Source organism: Zootoca vivipara, chromosome 7 (assembly GCF_963506605.1).
Source record: "Zootoca vivipara chromosome 7, rZooViv1.1, whole genome shotgun sequence".
NCBI lineage: Eukaryota > Metazoa > Chordata > Lepidosauria > Squamata > Lacertidae > Zootoca > Zootoca vivipara.
Window position 1 is genome coordinate 56668031 of NC_083282.1, and position 13587 is coordinate 56681617.

General features: G+C 41.7%; 1 protein-coding gene across 7 annotated transcripts in view; it reads left to right on the forward strand.

The window, feature by feature from the left end:
• Positions 1-13587, forward strand: part of SRGAP2 (SLIT-ROBO Rho GTPase activating protein 2) — a 213321-nt gene that overhangs the window by 16867 nt on the left and 182867 nt on the right. The window lies entirely within an intron of this gene.

Genomic DNA, 13587 nt, shown 5'->3' on the forward strand with positions numbered 1-13587 from the left:
CCTGGGACCTCCTCTACCTTCCTAGGAAGTTAAAGGTGGCTTTGACTTTCAGACCTTGAAAAAAGAGGTGTTATTTGGTGAACTGGTGTCAACTGAATTGGAAGAGAAGTTAGTTGTATAGACTGATTACCTAAGGATAATCTTATCTGTGAAACCAGGGATGGGAGGGCCAGATCATAGAATAGTAGAATTGTACAGTTGGAAGAGACCCTGATATAAGTTAAGACTCCATCTCCTGTCAGCCTCAACCAGCATTGCAAATTGTCCGTGAAGTTGGGAGTTGTCCTCTAAATACAGACGTACCTTGGTTGACAAACGCCTTGCGACTCAAACATTTTGGCTCCCGAATGCTGCAAACCTGGAAGTGAGTGTTCTGGTTTGCAAACCTTCTTTGGAACCCAAATGTCCAACGCGGCTTACGTGGCTTCTGGTTTGGTTGCAGGAGCTTCCTGCAGCCAATGAGAAGCCGAACCTTGGTTTCCAAACATTTTGGAAGTCAGACGGACTTCCAGAATGGATTCCGTTCAACTTCCAAGGTACCACTACATCTGGATGACACCAAGTTTTCCGTTCCTGTTTTAAACCAGTGTTTGTAGCTAGGCTAAAAACTGTAAACCTGAGTGAATAGGATCCAAGCACATACTGGCTGATAGAGGCTCTTTACATCTTATGTCACAAGATCTGGGGTGGAGGAAGGTTGCATAAGTCACATGACAGTTTTAATCCTGTGTTCATATTTAGTGATTAACTTTCTCCCTAGCTGTCTTGCTTTAGTTGTCCTGCTGTTGTTTCTTATCAGAGACCTACAATGAAGCCATTATTAAAGGTCATGGTTTAACTGATTAGGAGTGGGTTGCCACCTTATTCAGTTGTAAAATCTTTCCTTGTTTTTTCATTCCCCCCCCAGTGCATGTGTTCAGCAGCCTCTCAGTAGTTACCTGGCTTGAGTGTTTATCCTTTGAAGTTAGATTCCTTGTGCTTTTCAGCAGATTTCTTCTGCCCTTTCTCTCCTCTTCCCTCCTCCCCAACACTTCGTGCATTTAGCAAGTCCCTATTCCTCATGAACCACAAATGGTTTTGAAATGCAGACTTTAGCCCCTCCTTCATGTTCATTTTTAACAAAATATTCACTTTCCCCCTCTCAATTGTAATTATTCTTAAATTGGCAAAAAGGGGGCCTGTTTCCCCAATCAGTCTTCAAAGTCAGTGTGCTTCCTGTAATTTTCCCCGCCTTTTTGGTCTGCTTTTGTGCAATCAGCCTGCTATTATCCATGTAATGTCTCAATAGGGCTGACTCCAGAGGACTGCAGGAAGAAGCTATAATATGAACAAAAGACTTGAATTTTTGTGTTTCTTTTAAAGTCACATACTGTACATCTGGAGTGGGAGGGGAAAGGCTCTTTGACTGTATAAAGGAAAGGGCAACTAAAGCATTACAAAGGCCACAGGATATAGGATTGATGTTTGGATGGAAACTTAACTCTGCTGTGAATGAAAATGTGCACTCACTTTTCCCAGTGAGGTTGAATTTCTAAAGGGCATGAGTATTTGTTTTCATACCTTTCTCACAGTGTAAACTCGGGCCTACTAGTAGGATGCTTCTAGTTGTGGAAGAAAGGCTAGGACTTTTGTCTTTGGCCTGGGCTAGCAGTACATGTTGTCTTCATGATGACAGAACACATGCAGTGGAAGTGTTCCTGTATGTTAGATTTCCCAAAGTGGAGTGCCTGATTTTCTAGGGCTGGAGAGGCATTCATGTTGGACAGTTTGTGGTGAAGGGACAAGATGATATTATTGGCATGCAATGATCAGTGACATTCAGGGGCTAGGAGTCCTCCCGCCTGTCTCTGCACTCCCCAGGCTGTTCCCTTGCTGCTCTGGGTGGCTGGGTGAAAGGACAGGGGAACCCTGATACAGCTGCTTGCCAAGGGCACAAGGGAACCTAGCTAATTCCTTGGTGACATTAATGTCCCCATTAACTGTCAGCAGAGAAAGCATGCAAACTCCAGGTCAGAAGGTGCTTGAGCCCAACTGGTGATGATTACAGCTCACTAAAAAGCCCGCTATATGGTGCAGGTGTGGTCTGTTCAGGATGGGACAGTATTGTGGCAGCTTCAGTATGGTAGCATTCAGGGATTCTGCAACCTGTGACTTGCTCAATTTGAATCAACCCTATTCTGCTCAAGTGGATAACTCCATGGGTGAATATGTGCTAAGGAGGACCTAATCAGCACATGCCTCCGTGGCTGCTGTGGCCCTAGAGTGTTCTGATTGAATAATTGGTATGTGGCTAGGTATACATAGCAAGAAGCCTGCTGGATCAGGCCAAAAGCCAATCTAGTTTTGCATTTTGTTCTCACAGTGGCCAACCAGATGCCTGCAAACAGGTCCTGAGCTCAACAGCACTCTCCCCGCTTCTCATTCCCAGTATCTGGTATTCAGACACATACAGTATCTAATTCTGGAATATACATCATGGCGAGTAGTCACTGATAGACAAATTCATGACGGATAAAACTAATCCCCCTTTAAAGCCATTCAAGCTGATGCCTATTCCTGCACCTTGTGGGAGAAAACTCCATAGTTTAACTATGCCCTATATCAGGCATGGCCAACTTGGCCCTCCAGCTGTTTTGGGACTACAACTCCCATCATCCCTAGCTAACAGACCAGTGGTCAGGGATGAGGGAACTGTAGCCCCAAAACAGCTGGAGGGCCAAGTTTGGTAATGCCTTCCCTATACGAATAGGGCAAAGTAAAAAATTATTTTGTCTGTCCCAAATCCTCCAATATTCAGCTTCATTGTCCCCAGATTCTAGTGTTATGAGAAACAGGGCAAAGCTTTTCTCTATCCACTTTCTCCATGCATAATCTTACACACCTTTTCACTAAACTAAAAAGTCCCAAATGTACCAGTAACCTTCTCTCATAGGGTAATTGCTCCAGCCCTTTGAATGTTTGGGTTGCCTCCCCCCCCCCCCGAACTCTTTCCAGCTCTGAAATACCCTTTATGAGGTGAGGCAACCAGTATTATATACTGTATTCCAGGTATGGTCATGCATAGATTTGTATATTGGGGAGTTTTATTTTCAGCCATTTCCCTAATGATCCCTAGCAGGGAGTTGGCCCTTTTCATGGTTGCACACGAGATTGACATCTTCATTGAACTGCCTACTACAACCCAAGATCTCGTTCCTGGTCAGTCACCATCAATTCAACTCTTCTTGGTGTATATGTGAAGTTAAGCCAATCATTCTTGTTGGTGCCTTTCTGGAAGCTGCCTTTTGAAGCATTTCAATTTATTTATAAATCGAGATGTATTTTTAGATCTTCAGGTTTTTTTGATCCTTTCTTGTTCTATGAAAGATGGTTCCTTAGATTTACTCGAATCTAATGCTCACCCTTTTTGGCCAAATTGCGTTACGAAAATTAAGATGCACATTAGATTCGATGGCGCATTAGACTCAAGTAAATATGGTATTGTCTGGCTTCTTCCCCAGTTTAAAGTGAGCAGAGTATATTAACACTGCTGGGTGTGCACGTGGGCAAGTGACTAACATACTTTTGTGCTCTTCATAAAGTACAGCATTGTTTTGCATCTTAGTCCCTCTCCTCCAAGATTACGTCAGTGAGCTTTGGGGTGTGCTCTAAATACAGATGTCCTTGATTACCCTGCATGATTGAGATAATATGGAGAGGTCTCAGTGCTGGTAACTATTATTCACATTATCCATGAGAGGGTGACTGCAGAGATGTGGTCCTGGATTACTATGAGGAAACATTCTCAAAGGTTTTGCATGTAAAGATGGATACACACATCTTATATGTTCTTCAGACACTTGAGGGAGGATGAACGAAGCCTTTCACAGTATCTGTACATCTAAGCAGGTTGGCAGTAGCTTTCCTGGGCTCTTGTTTTTCTCTATAGGTTTTTCAAGTAGAGATCTTGAACTGCAGGATGCTGGGGATTGGATCTTGGAACTGTTTGCATCCAGATTATAGGCTCTGTCACAATGAGTTTTGGGTTCTGTCCTCAATAGTAGTAGGCAGAACTAGTGATTGATCAGAATTGAAATTAAATTCCATTCTTTAGAAAACATTGGACAAAGGATTTGCCCACAGTGTCTAGCTAAAATGAAATCTGAACTATTTGCACTCTGATCAGTTTTACTTAGGGTTCTGTTATGCTAAAATGTATGCAATCCCCTTAGTAGCTTCTTTCTGTCAAATGGAAGTGGGAGGAAGAAGGATCTCTCCATTTTTAAAGTGAGTGTTTCCTAAGTGATCTTTCATTATGCAGAAGGTGTTCACTATAAAAAATAGAAAGAATCCACTAAGGGATGCTGCATCTGTCTGTAGGAAAAGTCAGCTGATCTTCTTAACTGTTTGGCATTTAACCAACTTGACCCATGTTGTTTCTTGTGAGAAGGTTAAATGGTGCTTTCAGAATGACTTGGACTCTTTGACAAGTGGTAAAAATAAATCCATCTCTGAATAGACAAAGGGCTTTCTGGTAGATGAGGAAACTGCCTCCTCCTTTTTCTGCTGCTGCTGCTCCAGTGGTTCCTTTCTAAAAACAAGCAGTTTGATTTATGTAAAGACACACAAGCATCAGTGCAATTGCTTGTATCTTTTTAAAAAAACCTGTCTTCAGTGTGCATTCTCAGTTTCTACAATAAAGGTGTAGTGTTGTGAGGAAGATAATTTATTAGACTTCATATAAGAACCATTTTTTTAAAATAAAAAAATACAATTCTTTAACAGCACATTTTAACCATGGACTTTTTTATTTGAGTGCTGCATATTCCAGTTCCACTAAATTCAGCACCATAACTGGGTCACTGTCATAGGAAAACAGGAAGCATCTTTATACTAGGGCAGGCTGCTTGTCTTGTATTTTCTGCTTGGACTGGCAGCAGCTGTCCAGGGCCCACAGGTCGAGGTCTTTCACATTGCCTGCTACTTGATCCTTTATTGATGCCAGGGAATGAACCTTGGAACTTCTGCATGCCGAGCAGGTGCTCTGTCAATGCACTACAGTTCCTCGCTGACTCATGGCACATGTTGGGTATGACAGCCTCCGTTTTGGCTTCTGTTTTCATTCTGCGTGTAGGGATTACTACGAAGTTATTCTTGCCTGTAGGTCCCCAAGCTAGCACTCTCCCAGACCTGTGGAAGTGAAATGTCTTTGAGGAGAAAATCTGAACAGTCTTAGAACTGCTTACGCAAGTATTTGAATGATGTATGGAGGATCACTGTATGGAGTCACGAAGGAGCAATGTATATTAATTACACAACATTTTAAAATGTATTCCTGTATGCTTTTCTGTCCGAAATTATGCTCTGCATCCCACAGTAAAACTTTATGTATTGCATTATGTCAGTTATGCAACTTCATTAATCACTAAGATAGCCTCTTACGTCAGAGGAAGTTCTGAAAAAACAGTTTCCTCTTATTGTGCTGAGAATATGTTGTTTAAATTGTATTCTGTTCTGCTCATTCAGCTTTGAAGAAAAGATAAGTAAGCAATTTTTTTCTTCCCAGGTTTTGATCAGACCAGAGTGGTTGAAGGATTTGTGCAGCACAATCATATTCAAGTCTACAGTGGTACCTCGGTTTAAGAACAGCCCTCTTTACGAACTATTCGGTTTACGAACTCCGCAAAACCGGTGCCCCGGTTTGCGAACTTTACCTCGGTCTAAGAACGGAATCCGAATGGTGGAAGGGCACTGGTTGCAGGAGGCCTCATTAGGGAAAGCGCGCCTCGGTTTAAGAATGGTTTCGGTTTAAGAACGGACTTCCCGAAAGGGTTAAGTTGGTAAACCGAGGTACCACTGTATTTGGAAGTAAGCCCCATTGAGTTTAATGGAACTTACTCCCAGGTAAATATGTGTAGAATTGCAGAATTGTAGAATTAAGCTTTATCATTAAGTACTTTTTAAAAATCCTAGTACAGTAACATAGATACCCATACAGTAAGGTGGCACTGTGGGTTAAACCACAGAGCCTAGGGCTTGCCGATCAGAAGGTCGGTGGTTCGAATCCCTGCGACGGGGTGAGCTCCCGTTGCTCGGTCCCAGCTCCTGCCAACCTAGCAGTTCGAAAGCACGTCAAAGTGCAAGGAGATAAATAGGTACCGCTACAGCGGGAAGGTAAACAGCATTTCCGTGTGCTGCTCTGGTTTGCCAGAAGCGGCTTTGTCATGCTGGCCACATGACCTGGAAGCTGTACGCCGGCTCCCTCGGCCAATAATGCGAGATGAGCGCCACAACCCCAGAGTCGGTCACGACTGGACCTTTACTTAAAAAAAAATCCTAGTACAGTAACATAGATACCCATATAGTAAAATTTTCCTTAAGACTACCCTATCATGATTCAAGTGTAAAAGTTTGTCATTTTGAAATGATACCAAAGCTCAGGCCTGAATGAATGCCTCAGGTGTTGGAGTTCCACAGCTGAGGAGCAATTCCCAAGAATGCACTTACTTGTATTACTTGCAGAGAGGAGACTACTTATTTCTTTTTGGGGGGTCCTTTACCTTTTATCCTTCTCAAGCACCATTTTGTAAGCATAGGGGCTACAGGATGAGTATTCCCAGTTACCATTTCAGAATGGTACTTGGGGAAAAAACCAAGGTCTTGGTCTTCATGTGTAGCACAGAGTATCGGTTGGATGCAGTTTTTAATACAGTATTCCTCTGCTTATAATATTCCCTTCAAGTCGAACAAAACAGAAATCACTGTTCCCTCAGACATGACAGGGAATCTCCCTTCTGTGCTATGCCTTGAGGAAGGACCCCCCCCCCATAGCACACATTTAGGTTACTTAGGCAAAAGGTAGATGGGGACTCTTTATGTAATGGACACTGAACACAATGCAGTGTGGATGGGCAACCTCTGCATTTGGTTGCACATCAGAATAGAGTTGTCCATGAGTGTTCAGTAATTTTCTTTCTGTGGTTTTCATTGACTCCTCAAATATAAAGTGATTAAAAATACTCTGAGACAATAACATAAAACGACAACAAACACCTTACTTCAAGTATTTTAAGGAGCACGGGGAATAAGAAAAGGGGAAAATTGTATCATTAAATCAATGCAGAAATATACAGAGGAGTTTTGGCATTATGTTCTTATTGTAAACACACCTTGTGATGAATCATGGGAACAGAGTGGTGGTGTTCTGCTTTATTTGTAGAAGTAATAAAATCGCACCAAACAACAACAAAAAGTTTCTTCTCCTCTAGTTATCTTTAATTTGTGTAAAACGCCACCCCCCAAGTGCTATCTGTCACACTTCGATATACCAGTAATCCGGATCTTTGGTGTGGTATTTGAATACCCAAGCACAAGCCTGTTCAGATTGAATTCAAATAAGAAAGTACATGTGAAAGTTAGGTAAACTGCTGTGAGAGGGAGCATCAATTACATAAAATCCCTTGAATAAATTATATCTTGTTCAAACTTGGTTTGTGATCAAACACTTAAGTTAATTCAGATGTTTGTTTTCCTGTTAGCAGGTTTTCTCCCCAGGGCATGCTGGTACTAGCAAGTTGGTTATCTGACACCTCAGGTTGGACTGAGCTCTCATTTCTCTTAAACCAGGACCAATAGCAAAACAAGTTTAGCACAGATTTTGCCAGTAATTCACACAGCTGTAGTGCTACACAGATATCTGGTTGTATGTGTAGCTAAACAATTTAGATATTTGGGGGTGGGGGTGGGTGACAGTCATCTAAGCCATACTTTGAGTAGACCCATTGAAATAAATGATTTTCTCTTATTTTGGGAATCACTCTCTGAATAGAATTCACAGAAAACCTGTTTAAAATTTACTTTTACAGTACTTTTAATTAGATTACCATCAAGCATTCCCATAAATAAGCTTCCTTCCAGGGTTTTTGTTCCTGGAAGTTGCCCCTATAGAACCCCAACACTGCTCTTTAAATTCACCTCCCCCAGTTGAAAAAGAGGTTTTGGGATGAGGCACTATAGCATTTTAAAGGCGAAATAACAGCAAAATATTCTAATGTAAGGTTACCAGACATCCCCATTTCCTGGGGACGGTCCCTGGATTTACGAATCAGTCCCCATACAAAATCCATTGAAGTTGAAAAGTGTCCCCTGATTCATTGAAAAAAATCTGGTAACCTTATTCTAATGTGCTACCAATGTTGCTTTAAACCACAGAGCCTAGGGCTTGCTCATCAGAAGGTCAGCGGTTCAAATCCCCGCGATGGGGTGAGCTCCCGTTGTTCGGCCCCAGCTCCTGCCAACCTAGCAGTTCGAAAGCACGTCAAAGTGCAAGTAGATAAATAGGTACCGCTCCAAGCGGGAAGGTAAAGTGCGCTGCTCTGGTTCGCCAGAAGCGGCTTTGTCATGCTGGCCACATGACCTGGAAGCTGTATGCCGGCTCCCTTGGCCAATAACGCGAGATGAGTGCCGTAACCCCAGAGTCGGTCACGACTGGACCTAATGGTCAGGGGTCCCTTTACCTTTACCAAATATCAATATCTTTGAAATGGGGAGAGGGGAGTAAAAGAGTTGTTTAAGGCTTTTGAGGGGAGACTTTCCGAGAGAAACGCTGGGTTCTATGGTTTGCATTGCTGGTGTACAACCCCCTCTTTTTAAGGTTTAATATAACAGTGATGTTGAAATTGTAGCCAAATTTATTGTTCTGTGATATGGAACAAAGTTTAGAGAAATGGAGCCTTAGTCAGAAGCCTCTGTTTAGCTCTTGATGACAGGCTAAACTTTACTTTAGACAGAGCCAAATACATTAAAAATATTCTTTTTTAAACCTCTGGTGCCTGAGCCCACAAATGTGTTTAACTAATAATAAAACTTTTATTCTCCGTGTGAGTAGTATGCATTTTTTAAAAATACTTTCCTGTATAAATGTTCCTTTTGCACCTGTGAGAACAAAGCTATGAAGACAATCCCCCCTTAAAGGTTTAGAAAAGATAAAAGCTTAAGTGAATTTTAATACCAGCAAAAGATGAGTGGGTGAAAGCCCTAGATATCAAATGTGTGACTTAAATTTTTTTAGCCGCAGTGTGTCAAGGAAATATATCTGCTGAGACTATAAAATCTGTGACATGTTCACTTTACAGGCTCCCCCCCCCCCCCGCATTGAATAGATTAGACTTTTATCAATTTAAAGGGAATTTGAAGCAAGAGAAATTTAGTTTTCTTTTATCGTGTCCACACACCCAACAAATAACCTTCAGCTTTAATAAAACACTTCAGCGTTTCAAATGGTGGATTTGTAAAAAGAATACAATGGGGAGAGGAGAAGCTGTTCCAAGTATTTGTCTATGGAGGTGGTTCTATGTGTAGGGGAAATGGGTGGGGGTTAATGGAGCAGGAGACCTTGGGTTGGGTGAGGGTTGTGGAGATGGAGGAGCAGAAATTGCAGGGTGGGCATAGAAGGCAGGTTTATGGTTATGGAATGGAAAGATTGGGATGGGATTCATCTAACACACACCGTCTGCAGAAGCCCTGCACAAGGAATTCCAATTGTCCCCTCACATCCCCAAAATTGGCTTGGTAGGGTCTGGGGGAACACCTCAAGAGCAACTTGCAGCAGGAGGAGGGGGAGAATTGTTCCCTCTGGCAATCCACATTAGTGCAGGTGGAACGTTTATAATAGCAAAGCATTTAATTCCATCTAAGGAGTTTTTTTGCTGGGCTCAGAAGTGAATAATAAAAGTGGAAGGCCAGAGAAAAGAAGGTTTCAGTAGTGGAGGCGAAGATGAGCAGAACGTGAAACGGAGTTATAGCTGAAGGGACCAAGATGAATGGGCAGAGTTTGGGCGTATTGTGGGGTGGGAGGCAAGCCACACGTTGTCAATTGGTCAACTGACTTGAAGACTGACTATTGAACAGGCAGGTGGAGGTGTATAGTGGACCTAGCAGGGGGAGGTCTAGGGTGCACAGATGCAGCAGGATGCCATTGGCATGTAGGTAATACCCTGTCTTGTCCAAAAAACTTCCCGCAAAACAATAAATAATGGGGTGAAGAGATCAGGTGTCACACTGCCTGGAAATGATGTTTACCTTGGTCTTGTTATAGAGGTGTGGACTTGTTTGTGCAGCTTTTCACTTGAACTGGGGAAAGAAGTTTTGTCAAATTCAAACTCCTTCCTGTAAGCAGAATAGGCAAGAAGAGCAAACTACTTGAGAGTTTATATTGTGTCCTTTTTATTTAAAGTGCTCTTTATTTGTTGGAGTGCACTTGTTAAACCAAACTTGAAGGCTTGCTTTAGATGCTAATGTGGACATAAAGGTTATTGCTGTCAGAACAAGCAGAAGAGTGGGTTCAATAGGAAGTCTTGATTCCTTGCCTTCTTGCTAGGGATATTTCTGGAAACATTTATTCTGTGCTCCCTTCTCTCTCTTCATTTTACTGGTGCAAGTTTGCATTGGTAGAAAGCTGATCAGCCAGAGGGACTTTGATTTTTGCCCATTCTTGACAAATGCAGGTTATAAGAGGGTTTGTTTGCAAGCAGCCACTGCAACCTTACGCTACTAATCTATGATGAAACACTCATGCCCTCTCCTTTTCTTTCCTTGTTCAAAGAAGAGAAGTGATCCAAAGGCAATTTACACATAACTCTGAGAAGTGATGGATTGGGATGGGAGGTGAGAGCCAAAAGGAGTAATTATTGGGTTTGGTGCTTAGTTACTTTACAGACCTTCATTTTCTATGTATCATAGTTTTGTTTGCGACTACATAGCTCTTACTAAGATGTATTCAAACAGGGCAGAGGTTTTAAACCTCAGGACAGAACTAGCATTTAGATGGTTAACAAAATCCAAATACGTGGATTATTTTTAGATTTATGCCTGTAATTTGAGCTCTAAATAAAATACAAAATGATCGTTGCTGTCTTGGGTCCATCAACTCAGCAACTGAACACTCCCTTTCCCCCCTTTTTCCCTAACCCTCAACTGAATGTTGTACCTATTGTAAAACGAAGTACATGTATTGCCCTCTGACATACTGACATACTGACCACACTAAAGGACAGTGATGTTGCAGTCCTGTAGAAGTACTGATAGGACTCTTACTTTTGATCACACAGTATTATGTTTATTGGCTGGAAAGAGGAAGAAGAGTTTGGATTTTATATCCCGCTTTATCACTACCCTAAGGAGTCTCAAAGCGGCTAACATTCTCCTTTCCCTTCCTCCCTCACAGCAAACACTCTGTGAGGTGAGTGGGGCTGAGAGACTTCAAAGAAGTGTGACTAGCCCAAGGTCACCCAGCAGCTGCATGTGGAGGAGCGGAGACACGAACCCTGTTCCCCAGATTAGGAGTCTACCGCTCTTAACCACTACAGCACACTGACTCTCAGTGTGAACCCTTCTTTAATTATTTGGGATGTTTCTTTGTTGTGTACATGCAGCTCAGGATAGGTTAACTCAGATTTTTCTTTTGAGTTGCTTTAAGAAATTCACCTGCTCCAACTTACACCCCCCCCCAATGCTTGTGGTTAGGGGGCGTTGGGGTGCTGAAGGAAGAGGGCTCACACTAGGAGCCTCTCAAATCTGGAGCCAGCCCTAGATACATTCGGCTAGGCTCTTTTATTGCTGTATGGTCTGCATTTCAGCAGAAATACTTTAAAAAATTGTGACAAGCATTTAATGTTTCAGAACCTCAGTGAGACTCTTCCTGCCAAATCTCTGCCAGATACACTTGGATAGAAAAGCAATCTGGAGGTATCCAGGGCAGCTTAACCTTTATAAACCCCAAATGCCACTGGCAATTGGTATCTCTCTCTCTCTCTCTCTCTCTCTCTCTCTCTCTCTCTCTCTCTCTCTTTTAAGGCAGAATAGCTATAGCTGCTCTGGAGAACTTTCATTCAGTGTTCAGAATTTTTGTACTGTACTTGAAAATTTCATCCACCTTGAAATAATCCCCACACTTGGCATTTTCTGTGAAAAAGACTCATGCCCATAAAATGGTGGGAGAAACTGCCCTGTTGTCAAGGAGCTTTGTGGGTGGTGCTTACAGCTAAGGAAGAATGTTTTCTTTTCTATTAAGAAAGGATATGAGTTGTTCAAGCTTGTGTATGTTACCAGTGACACCTTCCTGGATGTCTACTCTTTTAGTAAATCAGAATTTCTAGATGTAGTACATTGAAGATCAAAATTATGGAAACATGCTTGTACTGCCATTTTTTGTTGAGTGGATTCACCTCAACTTCAGAAATAAAAAATGCAACATTCTGATTCTTTGCTTTGTCAATACTGTTCCCAGTAGCCATGTCTCATTGATTGATACCCAGTCCTTGCCAGAGCCTTCTGCAGAAACCCAGACTGGGCCAATGCACAAATCTGAATTACTTACTCTTACTGCACAGTCTTGTTTATGTTTACTCAGAAGTCCTCCTTGCAAAGTTCAGTAGGACTTACTCCCTAGTAAGTGTGCAGAGCTGCAGCCTTAATTGAATGTAGATGGATTTCCTCCATGAATTGGAATTTTGTTGATACAGAGTATGCCCAGCCCTGATGTGAGGAGCGTTTCATAGGTGTTGCAGAGCTGCAGCATGTCCAACCAGTTTTACTGCGCTGGTTGCTTTTCAAAGAGTTCCTGACATGTTTGAGTGGCTTAACATAAACTGCTTCTGTCTAGATTTCTTTTCTTCTTCTTTTTTTAGCATTTCAAAAGCAGCAGTGACAACCTATCTTGGGAGATAAGTTTCCAAATAAAATCATTGCCATAGTACCATTTGCATTTGATTTATTATATAGAATACTTTAGTGATTTTTTTTGGCTTTGTATTGGACATTACATGCTACTCCACTTGGCAATTGTGATTTGAATCATAACTTCACATTTTTACATGTAAAATATTTTATGATGGAAAGAAGAAACAGAGAAATGACTTAATGGGGGTATCTCATCACTAGTTATAAACCTGGTAGGGGAGCCAGCTAAGAAGGATTATGCAAATTTCAACATTAATTTACAGCCTTCAGCGTAGACCAGTAAACCCAAAGCTAAGTGGCTTGTAAACTCCTTAATTGCTGTTGTTTTTAGCAAAAAGGTGAATGTGCCCTTGTTGGTGTATACTGAATCATTGTCAGATCTCATTTACTGATAGAATTATCCCCTGTGAGGTCAGAGGTCCAAGTGAATTTGGTTTAGGTAAAAGGTGATTGAAGAGCTGGTATTGACTTTTTCCTTTCAATAAAAACTATATATAATTTTATTGCAAGCAGGTTTTCTTCAACAGCCTGTTCATAAGACTTACTGCAGGCCCTGTCAGGACAGCAAGAATACCAGAGACTTGGATAATGCCTTTAATATTGTATCATAGATAGTATCACACCCAGACTGTATTGTATCGTGTTGTATTTTTTTTTGCAAGAGATAATATAATTGAAAGATGGGGTGTAAATCTTTAAGATAGCTGAAAGCTTTGAAAGTTTTTTTTAATGCCCCTCTGTCACTGAGCTATGGCCTTTCCCCATTAACTTGACTGTGGGCAGGCTAACCGAATTCTTCCTAATTCAACTGATAATGTAAATCCATAATAGCATGTAATTTTCAAAGGAAATTTTAGATGTATCCACATC